Source organism: Oncorhynchus nerka, linkage group LG18 (genome assembly GCF_034236695.1).
Source record: "Oncorhynchus nerka isolate Pitt River linkage group LG18, Oner_Uvic_2.0, whole genome shotgun sequence".
NCBI classification, from domain to species: Eukaryota; Metazoa; Chordata; class Actinopteri; order Salmoniformes; family Salmonidae; genus Oncorhynchus; species Oncorhynchus nerka.
In genome coordinates, this window is record NC_088413.1 from 63,993,433 (window position 1) to 64,015,142 (window position 21,710).

The 21,710-nt window shown below is 43.3% G+C and overlaps 1 protein-coding gene across 2 annotated transcripts in view; it reads left to right on the forward strand.

Annotated features, from left to right (window-relative positions):
• Positions 1–21,710, forward strand: part of LOC115115556 (rho guanine nucleotide exchange factor TIAM2-like) — a 170,132-nt gene that overhangs the window by 70,211 nt on the left and 78,211 nt on the right. Inside the window, exon 1 of one of the 2 annotated variants that reach the window (XM_029688347.2) lies at positions 198–365. The exons of the other annotated variant lie outside the window; for it this stretch is intronic. The gene's annotated coding sequence lies outside the window, so the exon portion shown is untranslated. Of the gene's footprint in view, positions 1–197; positions 366–21,710 lie in introns of those variants that run through there. 2 annotated transcript variants of the gene reach the window in all.

The following is a 21,710-nucleotide window of genomic DNA, read 5'->3' on the forward strand; positions in this document are numbered from 1 at the left end:
TCCATTACTAGAGAACTAAAGTTGTTTCAGTTTTAAAAAAAGAGCACCATGAATCAAAGTAGAGATGCATGTTTTTCCATGAAATGTTGCGTTTGGTCCATGACTTCGCCTAGTAGTCGAGTCTAGTGTCCGTCAGCTAGAGGCGTGGTTAAATCCCTACACATTGTCTGGGAGGAGTTCAGTATTTTGGCGTCGCGCCGGTGGTGCGACCAAGAAAACACTTGGAGAGCGTGGGATCACCGTGGGACAGCGCTGGTGTTAAAAGCCAAATTACGTAGAAAACTACGTGTAGCCGATGTTTATGAGTTCACGAAAAATACGGCACACTATACAACGAACGTCTTCTCTTACACTATTGTAAACTGGTAAGTTGATCAACGAACTTAAAAAAAAACGATTATCGTAAAAGGAGAAGTCTTCTTTCATATCGTCCACAGTAAAGACAATAGTCTAGCATTTGGTTGAATTGATTTTTTTTGTTGCATTATTCCATGAATATTGGAAAATTATTCCGTGAACGTTTATGGAAACCAAAGTGCTCAGTGCTTATAATTTTGCGCATTATTACAATTTGCAGCTGTGCCCAAACAATACAACGTTATCATTATTTGTCCGTCATTGTAAATAAGAATTTGTTCTTAACTGACTTGCCTAGTTAAATAAAAGTTAAATAAAAATTGCTGGAGGCTAACCGCTCACCAAGTGAACCTGAATGTGACTGTTTTCAAAGTTTTGTGGTGATCTCTCTCACAAGAATGCATAGATGCGTGTGCTTACTTTACATTATTTCCAACAATCTGTGCTGCAAGAGTCTTTGCCCTCTTGTCATTTGATCCAAACATTTAATCACTGGTGATTTGTATCTTTTCTTTGCTCTCTTTCCATTCATAATTTGGCCTGTGCGGTTTAGAAATTATTCATAAGAAGACATTTTTTTTTAAATTTCCTTTGATGAACTTAAATCTGCTGAAAGCTTGTCATATTTTGCTGTAGGCCTTCAAAACGTTAAAATGCCACATGAGGAGCCCAGAGTCAGTCCTAACCACATTTAAACGGCATTGAAGCAAGAATTTCACATAGGGCCCGGAAAAGGCTTGGGCCCACTGACTGCATGTGGATACGCAGACCTCAGGAGGTTGGTGGCACCTTAAATAGGGATGACGGCTCATGGTAATGGCTGGGGCAGAATTAGTGGAATGGTATCAACTACATGGTTTCTATTGTTTACAGGTGTTTGATGCCATTATATTTGCGCCGTTCCAGCCATTTATTATGAGCCGTCCTCCCCTCAGCAGCCTCCACTGATGCAGAGCCACTGCGGCCCCTCATGATGAGTTAGTGTTTTTTTGTGGCCCCCACCCCCATCCAAGTTGCCCATACCTGCCCCAGGTAATTGATCATTAGAAATGCATTAACCTGTGACCATGAAAGGCCTGGGGATGTTCAATATGTAACTGACATCAGTCTGAGAGCGTCTTTATTGTTTCCTTCTCTGCTGATTTATGGGGAGAGAAATGCGCCCAGCGATGCCCGTAAATGTCCGGGGGCCGGCCTGCTCCTTCCCCCGTGTTGTGTGTGTGGGGGGTGATTTACCCTCTGTCTTTGTTGTTGGGGAAGTGGGGTGGTTGTTATCACCGTGCTGAAGAGCTCTGGGGCCACAGAGGCAACAAAAGGGCCCCTGGAACCCTGGAGTGCAGGGCTGGCCAGAGCAAACACACCCAGGAGAGGAGGCAGGGACTTGAGGAAGGGCCAGGCATGCCTTTTGGCACAGAGGGCTCTCTGTTATGGCAACCCATCACCCTATTGTCTGTTTGACTGTCACACACCCTCAGGACTACACTCTGCTGCGGCCTAGAGAAGGTTTTTCATTAAACCAGGCTAATGCTTTACTGGGAGACTCTGCTTATTACTGGTGTGTGTCTGTTTGACTGTCACACACCCTCAGTACTACACTCTGCTGCGGCCTAGAGAAGGTTTTTCATTAAACCAGGCTAATGCTTTACTGGGAGACTGCTTATTACTGGTGTGTGTCTGTTTGACTGTCACACACCCTCAGTACTACACTCTGCTGCGGCCTAGAGAAGGCTTTTCATTAAACCAGGCTAATGCTTTACTGGGAGACTCTGCTTATTACTGGTGTGTGTCTGTTTGATGTCTCCTATGGAGGTATTGTAGTCTTTGGTATGCCATGGTACATTTCTGACCTGGTTGGCACTGCACATTTGCTCATCAAGTTTGCGCCCTCACTCACACAGATGTATTTAAGTAGTTGTAAAACTTGCATTAATGTCTGTCCATGGAACATTGTCCAGAAATGAACATGTGTGCTGTTGACTGTTATCTTAAAATGTTTGGTGGTAGTTGTTTATTTGAAGGGGACAGGCTCTCTGTGGTTTAAATCTCAGCAGACGGCCCTACTCTACTCCTTTCCTGATGTTCTTTACACAGCACATGCTCATGGACATAATTGTTGTTATTGTCATGAGCGCTAGCTCCTTCAGAGGGCAATAACAAAACATAGGGTTAGAAACATAATCCGTATGCCTGGGTCTTTCTGTGACCACAAGGAAGACTACATTTTATACTTACAGCCCAAAATGGTCTGCAGTCAGAAATGATATGGACAGTTCCATGCTTTGTTTTTCAATGGAAACATAGCAAACCATATGATTGTGTTATTTTCTTTCTCCTGATGTGACCTTTGAAGAATGGGATTAGTTCCCCTCTCAGCTGGCCCCACCATTAGCTGTCAGAGTTGTTTACCAGTGACAAAGGACTACAGGGATGTTGTAATGTTACTCTCACTGGGTGGCACATATGGTCTCGAGAGGCATCTGCAACTCCTCGCTCAAGTGAGTGTTGACACACTATGAAACAATAAAATATATATTTTTAAATGTACTGATAGAAAAGGAATGTCCTAATACGTAGTGTGTTCATTTGTATAATGTGTTAAAGCTGAACCTATTTGGCTAAAGTGAAAGTACCTATGGACTTCAATCTTTTCAATAGTTAGTGCTTTAGTCCTATGTCAAGCTGGACATCTTGACATATGGTTCTCCTCCCCATAAGCCCCTTGTGGAAGGCTGTGTGCTGTGAATGCCCGTCGTTAATGCTGAAGTGCTAGCAACTCTCAGAGAAACACACATTTTTCATGTCTTCTCGCGGCACATTTTTCTCCATATAAGGGCGTCTGGCTGTGACTTATCAGGCGTTGGTAATATCTGTGCTTATTGTCACATTCCACACTGCAGGAGAAGGCCTTTTACTGTCTGTAGGTAGAGGCACTGTTAGGGGAAACACATCATCTCTGCTCTCTCTCTCTGCTGTACATCCCAATCCTTACACATTGGAAAATTAGGTCCAATGCAGCTGTTTTTTATTTTCAATATCAAATTATTTTCTGGGAAACAATTAAGTACTTTACTGTGATTGTTTTCACTTAAAATGGTCCAAAAGTGTTTCAGCTTTCTCAAGCAAGAATTTGTCATAGCCAGACACAGGAAATTCATGTTTTTGACTGCACTGGGTGCCTTATTGTTAGCTGTGCTGTTTTGACTGTTTTTCCCTACAGATCTGCTCTTGTTGATCAACTTAAGACTATTTGAAATGTCACAAGATTGGACTAATGCACTCCCCAAAGTCCCAATGCTGTCAAAAATGTGATTTTACCCCCCCCCCCCCCTGTGTTTTTATATATATTTTCACTATATTTGGGGCGGCAGGGTAGCCTAGTGGTTAGAGTGTTGGACTAGTAACCGGAAGGTTGCGAGTTCAAACCCCCGAGCTGACAAGGTACAAATCTGTCGTTCTGCCCCTGAACAGGCAGTTAACCCACTGTTCCTAGGCCGTCATTGAAAATAAGAATTTGTTCTTAACTGACTTGCCTGGTTAAATAAAGGTAAAATAAAAAATAAAAACTCTGTGAAGAGTTCTGTTTGAATAATATTGTGAAAATTATGATAATGCCGTTTGGAAATGGCTGCTTGAAATTTTGACTTGTTTTGTTGGGATTGTGTTTTGGCCTGCCAGGAGACATCAAATTAGTTAATAGACCATTAAGAATTAGAGTTCCGAACTTCTCTGCCAATAACGGCTAGTTTTCAAGTTTCCCTCACCACTCAGACCACTCCCATACAGTTCTTGAGAAATTGGTATTTGCTAAGAAGCTATTTTTTTTCTTTTTGACAATATTTTTTCTTGAAAACAATCACAGAAAGTTACTTAATTGTTACCTGAAATGATTTGATATTAAGATGAAAATGGCTGCATTGAACCTTCTAATTTAGTCAGCTACCCTGGAAAATAATAATGTCATATGGGGCAGTTTTTTCCCCTGTGGCTGAAGTTATATTTGTCATTTGAGGCAATGGGACAAGTGTGGCACGTGGGCTGGGCAGGCAATTCAGCTGTGTCTGGAGGAGAGCTATAAAAAGCAGGTGAGCTCAGGCTGGTGTCGACAGTGTCCTGACGGGGACTTCACCACCAGTCAGGTCACCAGGCTGCCATACCAGATGACTGGCATGACCACCACTTCCTGTCCCTTGGGCTCCCTCCCATTACAGGGACAACAAACCATAGTTTGACATTGGTTCACTCACATGGTTGGGTGTACGGACCCAGATTAAGCCTACTCATGGACTGAAAAGCCCTTTCATATCAATGGAGAGTCTCCATTGGGTCATTCCATGTAATTTCAGCAAGCCCTGACAGTCACCATCTCCGATTCTTCTGAAATCTGGGGATGTTTTTTTTCTCCCTGTTTAGAGAAATTAGTAATTGAAGTTGCATGCATTATTTACCATGAATTAGTGTGAAAGTACCATGTTTTGCCCACTAGATGCCACTGTTCGTGCTACTGCCACGATACCCTTTAATCCAGTTTGCTGGTCTATCTAGCTTTTGCCCATTACAAATACATTATGTGGTAAATTGTGTGTTCAAGACAGTCCTCCATGAAAGCAATTGAGTTTGACCTTCTCTTAGGAATGCTTCAACCCAACTCCTTGAAAAGTCAAAAAAATATATAGCGCTCTGAGGGCAATCCACATAGTGCAATTTTGATACGAAGACTTTTCCTACAGCCCAGAACTAGTGACTGAAATGCCGCTCTGACATATATGTATATATGTATATTCTTAATCCATTCCTTACTTAGACGTGTATTTTGGGTATATGGTGTGAAACTGTTAGATATAAATACATTTGATTTGATTAATATAGCCCTTCGTACATCAGCTGATATCTCAAAGTGCTGTACAGAAACCCAGCCTAAAACCCCAAACAGCAAGCAATGCAGGTGTAGAAGCATGGTGGCTAGGAACAACTCCCTAGAAAGGCCAAAACCTAGGAAGAAACCTAGAGAGGAACCGGGCTATGTGGGGTGGCCAGTCCTCTTCTGGCTGTGCCGGGTGGAGATTATAACAGAACATGGCCAAGATGTTCAAATGTTCATAAATGACCAGCATGGTCGAATAATAATAAGGCAGAACAGTTGAAACTGGAGCAGCAGCACGGCCAGGTGGACTGGGGACAGCAAGGAGTCATGTCAGGTAGTCCTGGGGCATGGTCCTAGGGCTCAGGTCCTCCGAGAGAGAGAAAGAAAGAGAGAAGGAGAGAATTAGAGAACGTACACTTAGATTCACACAGGACACCGAATAGGACAGGAGAAGTACTCCAGATATAACAAACTGACCCTAGCCCCCCGACACATAAACTACTGCAGCATAAATACTGGAGGCTGAGACAGGAGGGGTCAGGAGATACTGTGGCCCCATCCGAGGACACCCCCGGACAGGGCCAAACAGGAAGGATATAACCCCACCCACTTTGCCAAAGCACAGCCCCCACACCACTAGAGGGATATTACTAGTTAGATATTACTGCAATGTCTGAACTAGAAGCACAAGCATTTCACTACACCCACAATAACATCTGCTAAACATGTGTATGCAACCAATAAAATTTGATTTAAATTGTGACAACACTAATACAATTGTAAACCATTACATTGTAGTCATGTTTTTTTTAAATAAATGATTAGAAAACACCTGTATGTGATTAGTGACATTTACCATTAAACCAAACCCATTAGACAACAGTAAACAGTGTGTTGGGACTTTTACCATTCAAGACAACTAGAAAACAGAACATGGAAACCATTAGAAGTGCTGTAGCCTAACGGTTTGTTTGTTCACCAGGAATGGTCTAACTAATCCAGACTTTTTTTAAAGTGTGAAAAACAGGGCTGTTTCTTGGGGAAATATTAAGCCTAAGAGAAGGACCAACTGAATTGCTTTCATGGAGGACTGGCTTAAATGATGAGGATGACGGCACAATTTGTTTAGACAACAAGCAAAAGTTATTAGTTTTCTACCCAAAGTTGCAAAGAAAATGTTGTGATCCATTTAATAAACACGAGAAAAGCAAAGTGGATAAAAGTAGCAGGAACAATGGCATCTAGTGGGCGAAATGGGGTACTTTCACACTAATTTATGATAAATAATGCAAGAGACTTAAATGGCTACTTTATCTGAATGGGGAACAACCAGATTCACAGGGAATACATTAAAAATGATGTATAAGCAATACTCAAAGCAGCAGCTCCATACTGCTTGTCAGACATAAAGAGCTTCTACTGTAAACTGGTTGTTTGGGTGGGATTGGTGTGGGGGGATCTTTGGTAGAGGTCTTCACCTGTGGTAGAAGTCTTCTGTTCTGAAATGGAGCTGAGGCTTTCCCACCCAGACCCAATTCTTTTAAATATAGAGACCTGTTACAAATGGATCCGAGGACAACTAGACCCGTTCCATATAGACCTGGTTGGATCCTGATCTAAGTGAGGAAAGCAGCAGAAAAGTCATTTTTTTTTAACGTACTTTATTAACTGGAGCTGATAAAGCGCAAGTGGGAGAGACTCAGTTCTAGTAGGCGGGGGAGGGGCCGCACTGTGAGCAAGTAACACAGGGAGTAGGGAGGGAGAGACTCAGTTCTAGTAGGCGGGGGAGGGGCCGCACTGTGAGCAAGTAACACAGGGAGTAGGGAGGGAGAGACTCAGTTCTAGTAGGCGGGGGAGGGGCCGCACTGTGAGCAAGTGCCACACGGAGTAGGGAGGGAGAGACGGCAAGCAACCAAGCCAACTCGCACTATAGTAGACCAATAGGTTATTTATCATCAAATGTGTTTACGTAGTACCTGACTTAACTGCATCAAACCGGGAGACGCTAACCGTAGCTAGCTAGGCTAATTGAGGCTCCAGTGCATGCGCTTTCTCATGCTAAAGTTACACCTCCATTCAGATTATTAAGTAGCAGCCTACCTGTTGTCACTTGATCCTTTCCTTAACATTTTAATTATGTAATTTTAATTCCATATTCCATTGATTAGATATCTCCTAACTTTTGCCACGCACGGCGGCTCTATGAATTTAACCCAATGCTGCTTTTATGACTTATGATTGGCCAACAACAACAAGCTTACACGCTTCACTCATGAAAAGCAAGAGCAGCGGCATGAATGATACAATTTCTCTCTCCCTCTACAGCAGCAGTTGCGTTCCGATCTATACTGGTCTTTCCAGACAAGTCTGTTAAAATTACACATACTCGAGACCCATGACAATCATATCAGGTCTCACCCAGACCCGTGCCATTATCTAGAATTCTGGATCCTGACCTGCTCGGCTCCCGTATCGGGTCTCGGGTACCAAAAAAGGAGCAATCTGTCCCAGTATTTGATCCTTTACTAAACAAACATAAGTGTTGGTTGGTGGGACTGGTGTTCAGCTGAACAGATGGAAGCCCATGGCCTATTCATGTTCAGACTGACACCCCTAAACGGCTATAAATTAAAGCCTTTGAGGAGATTAATGTGTTGGCTCAAATTGAATTGTGTTTCTTGTGGGTCACGTTTCAAGATTCATCCATGTGGTTTGTTTGGGAAAATGAAGATTAAATGAAGGTGAACATATAAGCGATGTGCCAAATAAACTCGCAGATTAAGATTTATCATGCAGATGATGGAAGATTACAGTGTTCTGTCATGGAGTGGAGATTTACTCTGTGTGTGTAATGCACTAAAAGCAGGACTAGAGCTCATCAAAACTCGGGTAGATCATCGCTAAATACAATGCCAAGGCTGTAGACTGCAGCTATTAAGTGGCAGCTAATGTAACTACAGTGCAATATATGTGAAATAAGGTGTCGTTTATCAGTCTGGTAAAAGCCCCATATCCAGCCCCAGCAGCAGGACTTGAGGATGATATACACCTACAAGCTGCAGTTATGGCTGAGCCCCTACATGTGCAGCTCCCATGGTAACAATGGAATAGGGGCATTGTACTTCAGGGGTCGACCAACCAGGATGCAACACATCTGTAATGTTATGACAGCCTGAGGGCTACAGGTAACAGCCACAGGGGTGCCTTGTGTTCCTCTTCCTGTATCAATGCTCATCCTGTCAGCACACTCATCTTTCAGGGGATCAAGGGGTGCAATGAGGAGCATAAACACTAACCAAGGAGCATGCATCTACAGTTAAGTCGGAAGTTTAAATACACTTATGTTGGAGTCATTAAAACTAGTTTTTCAACCACTCCACAAATTTCTTGTTAACAAACTATAGTTTTGGCAAGTCGGTTAGGACATCTACTTTGTGCATGACACAAGTAATTTTTCCAACAATTGTTTACAGACAGATTATTTCACTTATAATTCGCTATATCACAATTCCACTGGGTCAGAAGTTTACATACACTAAGTTAACTGTGCCTTTAAACAGCTTGAAAAATTATGTCATGGCTTTAGAAGCTTCTGATAGGCTAATTGACATTATTTGAGTCATTTGAAGGTGTACCTGTGGATGTATTTCAAGGCCTACCTTCAAACTCAATGCCTCTTTGCTTGACATCATGGGAAAATCAAAATAAATCACTCAAGACCTCAGAAAAAAAATTGTAGACCTCCACAAGTCTGGTTCATCCTTGGGAGCAATTTCCAAATGCTTGAAGGTACCACATTCATCTGTACAAACAATAGTACGCAAGTATAAACACCATGGGACCACGCAGCCGTCATACCGCTTAGGAAGGAGACACGTTTTTGTCTCCTAGAGATCAACGTACTTTGGTGCAGAAAGTGCAAATCAGTCCCAGAACAACAGCAAAGGACCTTGTGAAGATGCTGGAGGAAACGGGTACAAAATTATCTATATCCACAGTAAAACGAGTCCTATATCAACATAACCTGAAAGGCCGCTCAGCAAGGAAGAAGCCACTGCTCCAAAACCGCCATGAAAAAGCCAGACTACGGTTTGCAACTGCACTTGGGGACAAAGATCGAATTTTTGGATAAATGTCCTCTGGTCTGATGAAACAAAATATAACTGTTTGGCCATAATGACCATAGTTCTGTTTGGAGGATTAAGGAGGAGGCCTGCAAGCTAAAGAACACCATCCCAACCGTGAAGCACGGGGATGGCAGCATCATGTTGTGGGGTGCTTTGCTGCAGGAGGGACTGGTTCACTTCACAAAATAGATGGCATCATGAGGAAGGAAAATTATGTGGATATATTGAAGCAACATTTAAAGACATCAGTCAGGAAGTTTAAGCTTGGTCGCAAATGAGTCTTACAAATGGACAATGACCCCCAAGCATACTTCCAAAGTTGTGGCAAAATGGCTTAAGGACAACAAAGTCAAGGTATTGGAGTGGCCATCACAGAGCCCTGACCTCAATCGTATAGAACATTTGTGGGCAGAACTGAAAAAGCGTGTGTGAGCAAGGAGGCCTACAAACCTGACTCAGTTACACCAGCTCTGTCAGGACAAATTGGCCAAAATTCACCCAACTTGCAACTTATTGTGGGAAGCTTGTGGAAGGATACCCAAAACGTTTGATTCAAGTTTAACAATTTAAAGGCAATGCTACCAAATACTAATTGAGTTTACATAAACTTCTGACCCACTGGGAATGTGATGAAAGAAATAAAAGCTGAAAGAAATAATTCTCTCTCCTTTTATTCTGACATTTCACATTCTTAAAATAACGTGGTGATCCTAACTGCCCTAAAACAGGGATTTTTTTACTAGGATTAAATGTCAGGAATTGCGAAAAACAGTTTAAATGTCTTTGGCTAAGGTGTATGTAAACTTCCGACTTCAACTGTACCTGTCAGTGCCAGGTGCACATGTGTACTTGTCTTTGTTTGTGAGTTTAGATGTGAATGTGACTGCATGTGTGTGTCAGGGATATGTAAAAATACGACCACTCGTCCAGACGGGTTGAGAAAAGTCAGTGGTAGTTGCCATAGTGCAGCCTATCCCTGTGACATAAACTACTTCACCAGCCAAGCACAACAATTGTAATTGTGATTGATATAGGCCAACCCTCCACTAGCCATCAGGCCTCAGTGACCGTCTACCTCTATTGGAAGTGTAAATACAGCACAGCTGGGACGCTATTGGCTGAAGAGTTCCATTAGGCGCCATGTGTTGTCCAGTATTGTTCTCTGTGATGGATCCAGATGATGCAGTTCAGGCTGCACTTCTCCTCCCACCTGCTCATCAGTGGGGCTTCAATGCCTCATCAACAACTCACCCTACCTTCTCTCTACCATCAGGGCTACAAGCAGGCGCTACGTCCTAGTAACAAAACAGACTACAGTAAAATGTATTTTGTTGTGTCAGTCACCTACCATGCAGAACAGCCTACAGAGTCTCCAGTTCAATGGTTCTATTTTTCTGGGAGATGTGAAGTGCTGTGGAGACTGACTGACTGACTGACTGACTGAGAGCTTGGCTGCAGCAGCACTCATGTGGAATGTGAGATGCATTTTCAGCCTCGTTAACGCTGTTCTCTCTCTCACTCAAATTAGGAGTCTAGTTTGATGTAGGAGTGAGAGAAACTATTTTTTTCCCCCTCAGATTCAGGCTTTGTCATGTTGGTTCAGTCATTTGGAGTCAGACCAATGTAAACAGTGAAGGCCTTGATTGCTCTAGGTCACCAGCAACCCTGGCATCCAAACCTTGAATGAGCTCGATTAGATCTTTATGTTTTCAAGTCATGTTCCCTGGAGAGATGCCATCTTTAAGGCTGCTTTGGCGCGAAGGCCTCAGCTGCTGTAGGAGGACCTTCGGGTAAAACTACTGCATAAATGGCTAGTTTAGTTTGCTTTGGCTTACAAACACAAAAACATACTGTTAGAAATGTTGAGACATGGGAAACGGAAGCTATTTGTATCTATTTCCATCTCCGTATTCCTCTGGAACCCTAGGATAAGGGTCATGTGGAGGCCAGTACAGAAAGAAAGTGTATTTGTCTGTGCCCTCCGGATATCAGAGGAGATCAGTTCTGTTTCTCACCACAGTCCAATAGTGTTTCTCTTCTACTCGCGGTTCACCCAGTAGGGTGTTTACCTACTCTGCCCAGAATGTGATGAAATTTAACTTCCTTATGTTACAAAATACATTTTACCAAGACGTATGATTCTTCGTCTTCTGAATCCTTCAGTGGGGTCTTTTCTCTAACATATCATTAACATTATATCCAAAAAGTCAGATTTCGTAATTCAATAATAAGCACCAAGCTCTCGCAGCAACTTTTGAGGATTTTATATTGTTGTGGTGGTCGTCTGCACAATTGTTTCTACAGGTTGCAGAAAGCAAAATTAACACGACACGAGCTGAATTAAATGTAAAAGGCTTTGAAAATAAGCTTGTGTTATGCTCAGTGCTCCCTTGACGTTTCATAGAAATACACTTGTTTTTGTGAGAAATCTTTGAAAATTAACAGGAATTACACATTAATATGAAAATCTACCATTTGACAAATACTACATGTCTAACTAGCTTACCTCTATATTGTTTTATGTCCTCTGGATTTGAGAAGAAAGATGAAGGGTTAAACCTTGAGCCTGTCAGTTAGCATTAATTCTCACACAGCATCCAGCCTAGCTGACTCAACCACTTTTTCTCTGACCTCAATTGATTTAGTCACCCTACAAGGGATAAAACTCTAACATTTGAATGGATTATGGTAGAGACATGAAGTTTGGACCATTGGTTTTCTTAGAGGAGAATCTACACAATGAACATAATTTTACCCATTGGTCAAAATAATTGTTTTTGATTAGACACTCTTACACCCAGGCCAGAACCCTCCATCAAAGCTGGCCGTTTCTAGAATTGTTACATAAGACCAATTTACTCTGAATCACTGTTCCCTAGCCAGCAGGACATGGCTGGCTGGTTCTCCATACATCCATACCATCCTGACCGTTCCAATCTTGGCTAGGTTTATTTTATCAGCAGTGATCTGTGTGGAGGGAAAACATTCAGTTCATTCCTCTCATAGACCAGCTGAGCTAGGAGAAGGTGTTCTGGATAACTGGAGTTAGATTTTCTCCTTGATTACTTTGAGTGCTGTTGTGTGACACAGAATACATTTCAGTCTGCACCCTGCAGTGCACACAGTTCACCTGCTGATATTGTGTTCTGCTTCATTTCAGCTCCCAGAGGTGTTGTTCTCATGCAATTAATGGCTCTCAATGGTTTGTGTTTCAGATAAATAGTTGGGAAGGGTGCTACCTTTTTAAACAGATCAACTGGGTAAATATTATCATTGGCAGGTGCCCCTCCTGTTGGTGTCCAGTAGCAGTGGAGGACTGTGCTGAGCCTTGGTGTTAGGCTTACTGCACTCTCTCTGGGTGTCGGAAACCAAACGGATGTTTCCGGTTTTTGGGGATACAGTATTTGCAACCAAACGTCCGGTTCCCCTTGAAAGTCAGATGTGGGAACTCCTCTCAAGCGTCTTTTTTTTTAGCTTAGACCTACTCTGATCATGACTGACCCAGTCATTGGTGCAATATTCATGAATCACATACCCCTAAAATGAGGTCATCACAGACAGCCAAGCACTTCCATTCTAAATGCCATATTTAAAAGAAATGTGTAGTCTAGCCAGAGATGGTTCACTGCTGTGCAACTGTTTAAGGAGTGACGGCTCCACTTTGTGCCAGTTCCTTTAGATATGAAGCCTGTGATTCATCTCTGAAACTTTACCTCCATAAATGAACACTGCATGGGAGTACAGGAAAGATGGGAAAACAACCACTGTTGAGGAGGCAGAGTAAACACGAACAGTAAGTAACTGGTGTATAGTTGGACAGTACGGTATATCTCAGGCTATTCCTGTCTGTCGACATGCAGCTGTCATTTGATACTCTGGCTCCTAATCTGCTGCTGCACAATCCTAATGTTAAAGGTATGAGAGCTAAGAGGCAGCCTTCTTTAGAGAGACTGTCCAGCCACGGTCCCTTTTTTAAGACCAGAATTCTTGTCGTTGGAATTGTCCATGTGATGTAATGCCCCCCTTTGCCCATGCCTGACACTCTGCTGCCCCTTAGGATTAGTGACTATGGGTCATCTCTCTCACCCCCCCACTGTCTCTCGTGGTTTGGTCCTCACTCAACGGGCCCTTTGTTGGCAGCTCCAAATGGGCTGGTCTGGAAGGGGGGAATGTGCGAGGGCATGGTGCCTTCAGTTTAGACTCTTGGGGAAAGGAAGGACTGAGTCACAGGCGAAGGGGGAAAAATCACATCCTGTGTACAATGAAACAAGTGCTTGCCATTGGAGAAGTGTGTGACTGAGTGCTTTTTTATAGAGAGATACCCTCTCTTCTGAAGTGGTACAGAGATGAGTGTTTGAGCACATGTTATGTGGCACTGCTTTTAACTGCATTCCACCCAACTGAATAATAGGAACTCCGTGTATTAACCTGTGGCCTCCCATAGACATCTCCTATGTAGATGGAACGGCTGCCACACAGCCGTCATTTTATTTCATCTTTTATTTAGCTAGGAACAGCAGTAGTTAACTGCCTTGTTCAGGGGCATAACGACAGATTTTTACCTTGTCAGCTCGGGGATTTGATCTTGCAACCTTTCGGTTACTGGCCCACCGCTCTAACCACTAGGCTACCCTGCCGCCCATATGACTGTGGTTGATATCTCCTCTATCCTCCACTTCTCAATGGAAACCCCATTGCCAACTACAGTCATTATCTATCTTCCTGAGCTCTTTCCATTTGTGATTCTTTGTGTTTCATACCCTCAGCACTTGTCATCTTTTACCAATAAAGTTTACTCCACTGCAGTGCAATCCAGATGTGTTTGTGAATGAAAAGTAGAATGTTTACCAGTGCAGCTTTCATCTTATCTTATCCTCCCACTGTCCTTGCATGTGACTCAATGACTGCTGTGAAAAATGATTTATTCACAGTTTTATGATTAATGGAGCATACCCTCTCTGGTGACTCATACGCCTGATGTCACTCAGTCAGCCAATTGGAACAACTGTGTCTGGGAGAGAAGACGCATGATTGTCTTACAGTACTAGGTGTAGCAAGTCTTCATTTAAGTGAATATAGCTAAGCCCAGGCAGTAATATGTGTTGACTCCTGAGGGCTACTTTAGCCTGGCTGTTTGTTTCCAGTAGGATAAGGTTGGGCAGGGCAGAGCTGGGCTGGGCAGAGCAGAGCTGGGCTGGGCAGGGCAGAGCTGGGCAGGGCAGAGCTGGGCAGGGCAGAGCTGGGCAGGGCAGGGCTGGGCAGAGCTGGGCTGGGCAGAGCTGGGCAGGGCAAGACACTGAGGGAAAGCAGCAGGCTTTCTGGTTAGCAGCTCGTGTGGAGAGATCAGCCTCGCTGAAAACGTGTGGTTCTTTTTTATACCAATAATGATATTTTACAGTAAATAGGTTCATATCCATCCATTTACCGATAATAACAGTGTAGCAAAAAGCCAGGAACTGCGGTTTCCTTACAGTGTAGCCTCAGTCCAAAGCAAACGTTATAGATTACTGCTGTTATTACTTTCTCTCTGGTTTGTCTGTTCTACTGTCTTCATTCCCCTGCTCTCTCTATCAATTTATATTCATTTAAATGTAAGGGACTTTATTGGCCTGGGAAACATGTTTACATTGCCCAAGCAAGTGAAATAGATAGATAAATAATAATAAAAATATGTAGTAAACATTACACTCACAAAAGACTTCAAATGTCATTATGTCTACATACATTGTTGTAATGGTGTACAAAAGGGGAAATAAATGTTGCTGCTGTGATTGCACACTGTGGTGTTTCACCCAACACATATGGGAGTTTATCGAAATTGGATTTGTTTTCGAATTCTTTGGGTCTGTGTAATCTGAGGAAAATATGTGTCTAATATGGTCATACATTTGGCAGGAAGTCAGGAAGTGTAGCTCAGTTTCCACCTCATTTTGTGGGCAGTGTCTCTATCAGTGTATTACCTTCATCTAATGGAGGTCTGATGGTTTGATGAGAGAGAAGGTTCTTAATGCAGGACCTTCCGGTCTTGGTTAATAGAAGCCATGTTAATACCCTCAGAGTATGTATTACACACCAGATGGCTAGGTCTGACATGGCGACGAGAAAGTCGATGAGAGTTATTCTTCGTAAGTGGGGGGGGGTTTAATGTCAGAGACCTGCCTGTTTCTGCTAATTATGCTATCCTATAGCGCCACAGGCTTCTCACAGCGAATCCCACAGGGTTTTACAAGAGTATTTTAACAAGCTTCCATACTCTACTCTCCCCCTCCCTGCCATGTGTCTGGACTGTTAGCTCTGCCATAACTGTGCTAACATATTTATAACACACGCACACTACTTTTCTACGCTACAATTCCACAGTAAGCGCACATGCCTTGCATCAGACAACCACACATTTATCAACATGGAGAAACTCATAAATGCAGGTATTCTTTACTTTACATATTACATACCACAGTATGTGTGTCTGTCCATAATAACTGGCAGAGTTGGACTGTGCAACTCTTGTGTCTGATTGACAGTCTGTATGCTTTTCTAGTGATGTCAAATGTCCTTATTTCCTGTGCTTTCCTGTCATTATCCAACTTGGTGGCAAAGCTTTTTCCCCTCTCCTAAGTCAGTCTGAGACTGGATGACAGAACACGCTATAGGCTAGTCTAAAGGCATACAACCTGAAGGTAGAGAGGGGGTCTACACACACACACACACACACACCACGAGTGAGGAGCCAAACAGAATGTGTTTTGTATCAGCAGTGCATTTGCCTGAGGGGGTTAAATTGCCCTCTCTATTTTCCCTAAGCCCCCCCCCCCACAGATTAAGGAATGAAGGCACGGAATAAATACTCCACTTGTGTTCTCATAAAAGATCATTTTGACCCCTGTGACCTTCACTGGCTGAAGCATCTGCCTGTCCATGGTGCATCATTTCTATAAATTGGTGTTTATGACTGGCCATTTTATTTATTTTTTGCTGTTCTCTAAATGCACCATTGTGCCATAGTATTCAACCCCTGTGTGATATTGGTGTGTTTTCTTGTGAGAGTCCTTGCATGACTGCCTAACGAGCCTGGGTCTCATTGACATTCTTTGGGCTCTTCTTGGATGGGTTAATAATAGGCTTGGCATCAGCTTTAATTCAATCATGTCAGTAAAAGCCTGCACATGTGGCACAGCTGCTAGTGCTTACCCCCTAGCTGAGGTGCCAGTCTGGTCCTGCATTAGCTTTGCCAGCTGCATTGTTGTCCATTTTTAAATGACATTTTTAATGGTTCTGTTGAGAGTGTGAAAGAGTTTGTTTTGCATAGATTTGTTTGACTGATTTTAATTCAAATCAGCTCAGTGCATGTACCTTGTCCATAATAACCAGAACATATTTGTATTGTTTTCAACTGTCTGTTTCTCCTGCTTATTTTCCCTTTCAACCCCTAAGTCAAGCCCAGTGCTGGTTTGCCATCTAGCAGCTATATTCTTTCTTACATAAATACCCATAGGCCTACATTGGAAGTGATAATTCAACAGTGAAACATCCTTTAATTTTAGCCTTACCTCTTTGGATTGGTTTTATGAAATTCCTGTGGACTGAAACACTGGGGAGACAAATGTGTTTCCAATTGGATAGGTGAAAAGTCTGAGAAATACCACACGCGCACACACACACACACACAACAGTAAATAACATTGCATGATTTCTGTGACACAGTTCTTGTAAGTAATCTGTTGCTGGTTGGACAGGGAGCATCTACTGTATAGATGAGTGATCTCAGCCACACACACTCAGCTCTGCTATCAGTTATCAGCTTGTCAATGGAGTGCGATAGCATTCGTCTTAACCTTTTGCAATGTGTGATCGAAAATTTGCCATAATACAGAATGTGTTTGTCCATCCGTTGGCATGTGAGGACTAGAGTTTTTTTTCAGGCAGGGTAACCCCTTACCTTCAGAGAGAGGCTCTTTAGAGGTCAGCAGAATTCTTCAGTTTATGAAGCTCCTGGCCAACACACATTCTATACCGTAAATATGTTCACATTGCTGATCAGGTAGAGTGGACCACATTTCTATCCTATGCCTGTAGTACAGCCTGTACCTATCTACCAGGTGTAGGTACTGGACTTTGCATTCAATATAGCATAAGACTGGTATGTAAAAAGTTTAGTAACACTTAGAATGATAAGTTCTGCCCACCAGGTCTTTTAGCAAAGAGGAATGTCCAACTCTTTAGTAAACTGATCTCATTGCTGTGGTCCATTCTGGCCTTTAGGCTTTAACTAAATGAGTTTGATCAATTGCCTTGGTGAACAAACAAGGCACTCTGTTTCATTGATTGTGTTTAACTTTCCATATGTCCTCATTTAACATGTCTGTAAAGCTCGCTCACTCAATGGACTCTCATTGTTGCAGTCTAGTCTACACAGCGAGTCAAAAGCTGCTGAAAGAGGATATGAATTGATGCTTTCAGATCATATATATATATATATATATCTGTCGATATTCCCTTGAGCAAGGCACTTAACCCTAATTATCTCCAGGGGTGCCGTACTACTATGGTTGACCCTGTAAAACAACACAGTTCACTACACCTATCTGGTGTATGTGATTTTTCTTAAATGTTTAAAGGGTGTGTAAGTTGTGCTTCTAAGAACCAACATGGTTATTTGAATCAGAAGCTCAGCTACAGTGGAGATGCACATGACCTTTCTGTGTCTCTGGCTTGGCACAGAGTTATGTTTACACCGTATTACTGTATACCGTCTACTCATTTCGGGTGTGTGTATTCCAGTAGTGGTATAGACCAGGTTCAGCACGTCATGGCCTGCTATCTAAACAGCTTAGATTACTCCTGATGGATGGTTTATGTTGTAAAGGGCCTTTTGTTTACATGACTCTGATGTAGACCCTGAGCGTGTCTATCCAGCCAGCCATCTAGCTACAGCCTAGCCCCCTCCACTGAGGTCACATGAAGTGTGTTACATTACATGCATGTGGAACAGCCACAGCAGCCACAGTTAGAACTACATAAACATGTGCAGCTGAGACAACGTAATGCAGATAGGGCAGGTTCTAGGACTTTGGCTCTGTCATTGCCTTTGCCCTACTTTTCATTTTTATTCATATATTTATCAATTCACATTTTTGATTCATTCAATTCAATTATACACCATCTGCTGGTGTGTCCCTGTCATATAACCTGGTGCCTCTGGGGACCCTATGATCTAGCCAGTGGTCACAAATTGGATCAAAGAGTGATTCATTGTCTGTGTGACTTGACTTTGGCTCTATTTGGAGCCAGAATGGTGATGCCTTTCCATAAAAAGGAGAACCGAGACCCGCCAACTGGAGCCATATCGGTAACATTTGGATCCTCTTGGTAGAGTGGAGCTGGAACAGTTAACTCATCATCATTAACGTCAACTTGTCCTCCAGGCTTCTAGTCCCACAGCCCCGCATGCTGCCAAACCTTCTCAGGGATGGTTCTAGGCCCTGGTCTGGATGTGTAAAACTGGGTCCAGGGTAACGGGTGCTGCTCTCAGCTCGGAGAGAGGCAGTTACTATGGGGAAGACCACAAGGGCAACCCCCTGGTGTCAAGAATGTAGAGGGGATAATGAATTTCTCTGGCAGTGATGGATGAGCTACACACACACAGAGTCTTTGGACATCCCTGCACCATTGTGAGCCGGTGTGGCTGGCTCTGCTGGGACAAAGACTTGGTGGTCTGCCCTGCGAGCCCAGATAAATGAGGAGCAGTTTATTGATAGCTTATTACACTAACTTAAGCCTGATACACTCTTAACGATTAACATTGTCTTTCAAGCTGTCAATTAATTGATTTGTGAATTTATCGTTTTACATCTCTTTATATTATAGGATGGTGAACACAATGATGACGATGTATGTATGTATGTATGTGCATTCCTATGTCAGTATGTGTGTTATAATCGCCTCGGTGTGTATCCAGTCAATTCCAGAATCTCTCAATCATTGTTTGTGAATCCTCCAGTGACTATATTGACCTCTCCAGTATCTCTCCGACCTGTTTTTGTTCTCCTTTGGTAAATGTGTCTGATGGATCACCATGGCTGTGTGATGTCTCCTAGTCTGTGTGCTGCTGTAGGCTACACACCACTATGTTAATGAGTGAGTGAGCAGAGAGCTGATTGTAATAGTCTCTCTCCCGCCAGAGGAGGTGACAGATGACCGTGCAGCATGTACAGGACACCCAGTCAACCTGATTCAATTTAAAGACTAGAGAACACACTTTAGACACCCCCACCAGCACACCACTCATGTGTGACAGTGTAGGAGGGAAGAGAGGGGGTTGCAGAGGGATGGTTGTGGGGGCTGGGGATACGGCTGCATATATTTAAAGCATTGACCTTGAGGATTTGAAGAAAAACTGACCTGACAGGTGTGAAAATCTGCTGCAGTCTCTGTTTCACTCTATTTATCTCACTTTCTCCCTGTTGAGGAGGAAACTGGCATGATTGGCGGATATGCCTTGTCTTCCTGGGCTGGACCCACAGTGCTGGGTGGGGACCTGTTTCCCTGGGACCCTCCAGACTCTTATCTGGTCCTCTGGCGGTCAGAGCCTGTTGCTCGCCTGTTTTCCCATGGGAGGGATGTCAGATCATCTGAGACAAACCTCTCCCCCAGGGGCCCACATCTCTGCCGGAGTGGACTGCCAATGGAGAGCCTTGAACAAAAGACCTGAGAGAGATTGTGGTCCTGATTTAAGCTGACTGACATTTTAAGAGTTGAATACTCCTGCTGCAGATGAGTGTGTATTTTACAACCCACAGAGTATGAGAGTACAACATGTTGCAGCTTCTCGTCTGAGCGTCTGAGAGTGTCATCTGTCCCACTGCTGGAGAACTGCAGGTGCACATCAACATTCCATCAGCTCCAGTGCCCATTAAGCTGCCTAATGGACAGAGAAAGGTTATTTTGGGGGTTACACCGGTGCAAGGAAAACTTTTCGCACACACACTCACAGCTTGTTTTGATCTATGGCCAGGGTTGTCTGACCTACCTGTCACTGATTTGAAATCCCTGCGACGGTGTGGATTTTCAATGCAATCAGCATTCACAGCATTTACCTGTCTGGTACATGCACGCACGCGCACACACACAGACTGCTGACAGCAGCCATGCAACATGGAGAGGAACACTCCTGGAAAGATCACAGGGTTCTCACTCCAATGAACATGGCAGTAGATGTGCTGTTTACTCCCAGCTCGGACTTTAGGTCTGTTAACGTCTCTGTCAGTGGGGAGTAAAACACTCAGGCTGCCTTGTAGTTCTGGAGCTAGACGTCTCTGACATGCTAAGACCTAGACACTCTTTGTAGAACGCTTCCACTGGGGCTGGTTCTGACGGAGAACTTGACAAAGGTGTTTGATCTGGCTGTCGATCTGGTGGTAATGCCTGACAGCCTCCACTTTGGTAGAAATGAGGAGAACTGCCAGACTGCCAACGGGAGAAATCGAGTTCACAGTATGGCATTAAAGAGAGGGGGACAATGTGATTCCTTTTGATCATAGCATAGAATTCTCTGGGTTTTTAGCTTTTTCCACATTAGAGAGATTTAGTCTCAACATTTTTGTGTGGATTTGGATTTATAGAGTAGACTTCCACGCTGATGCCTTTAGCCAGCTAAATTTGATAAACAACCAAAATAACTACAGATTTTCTGGTTCATTGTGTTTTCAGAATATCTGGGCAAGTTAGCTGGCTGACTCATTGATGCTGCTTTGTAGTACACCCCTCTGACCTCTAACATTTGACCCTGGATCACTGACATCCTGCTGTGTCTGGATTCCACCACTCTGTCCATCTCTTCCCTCCCTACCTCCATCCCTCTCTCAAAATGCTGTAATTCTCCTCCACAGAGTTTGTTGTGAATATTACAGTCCTGCTGGGTGTTGCTACTCTATTCCCCTATGAGCTGGATAATCAATGGCATCAAGTTAAAAACAGCACCCAGCTACCAGAATGCATCTGTCAAAGTGTTGGAGACACTGGGTTATTACATTAGCATGATGAGTTAACTTCTCTCTCCCCCTTTTCCCTTTCCTCTCTCGCTCTCTTTCTCTCTCTCTCTCTCTCTCTCTTTCTCTCTCTCTTTCCACTATCTTTGGGTGTGTCCCATGGGGTTCAGTGTCAAGCAGATTAATGGAGGGAGGATTAGACGATATTCCTTTCATACACATTTTCATGAACTGCCATTACACAATCCCCTAAATTAAGTGTCTCCCTTTCTACTATGTCATATCTCCTGGGATATCTGAATTGGTGAAAGAAAGATGGTTCATGAATCAGTTTGGACAAGGAGACCACAGTAGTGCCTTGTAAAGTCTCAGTCTAGGGGG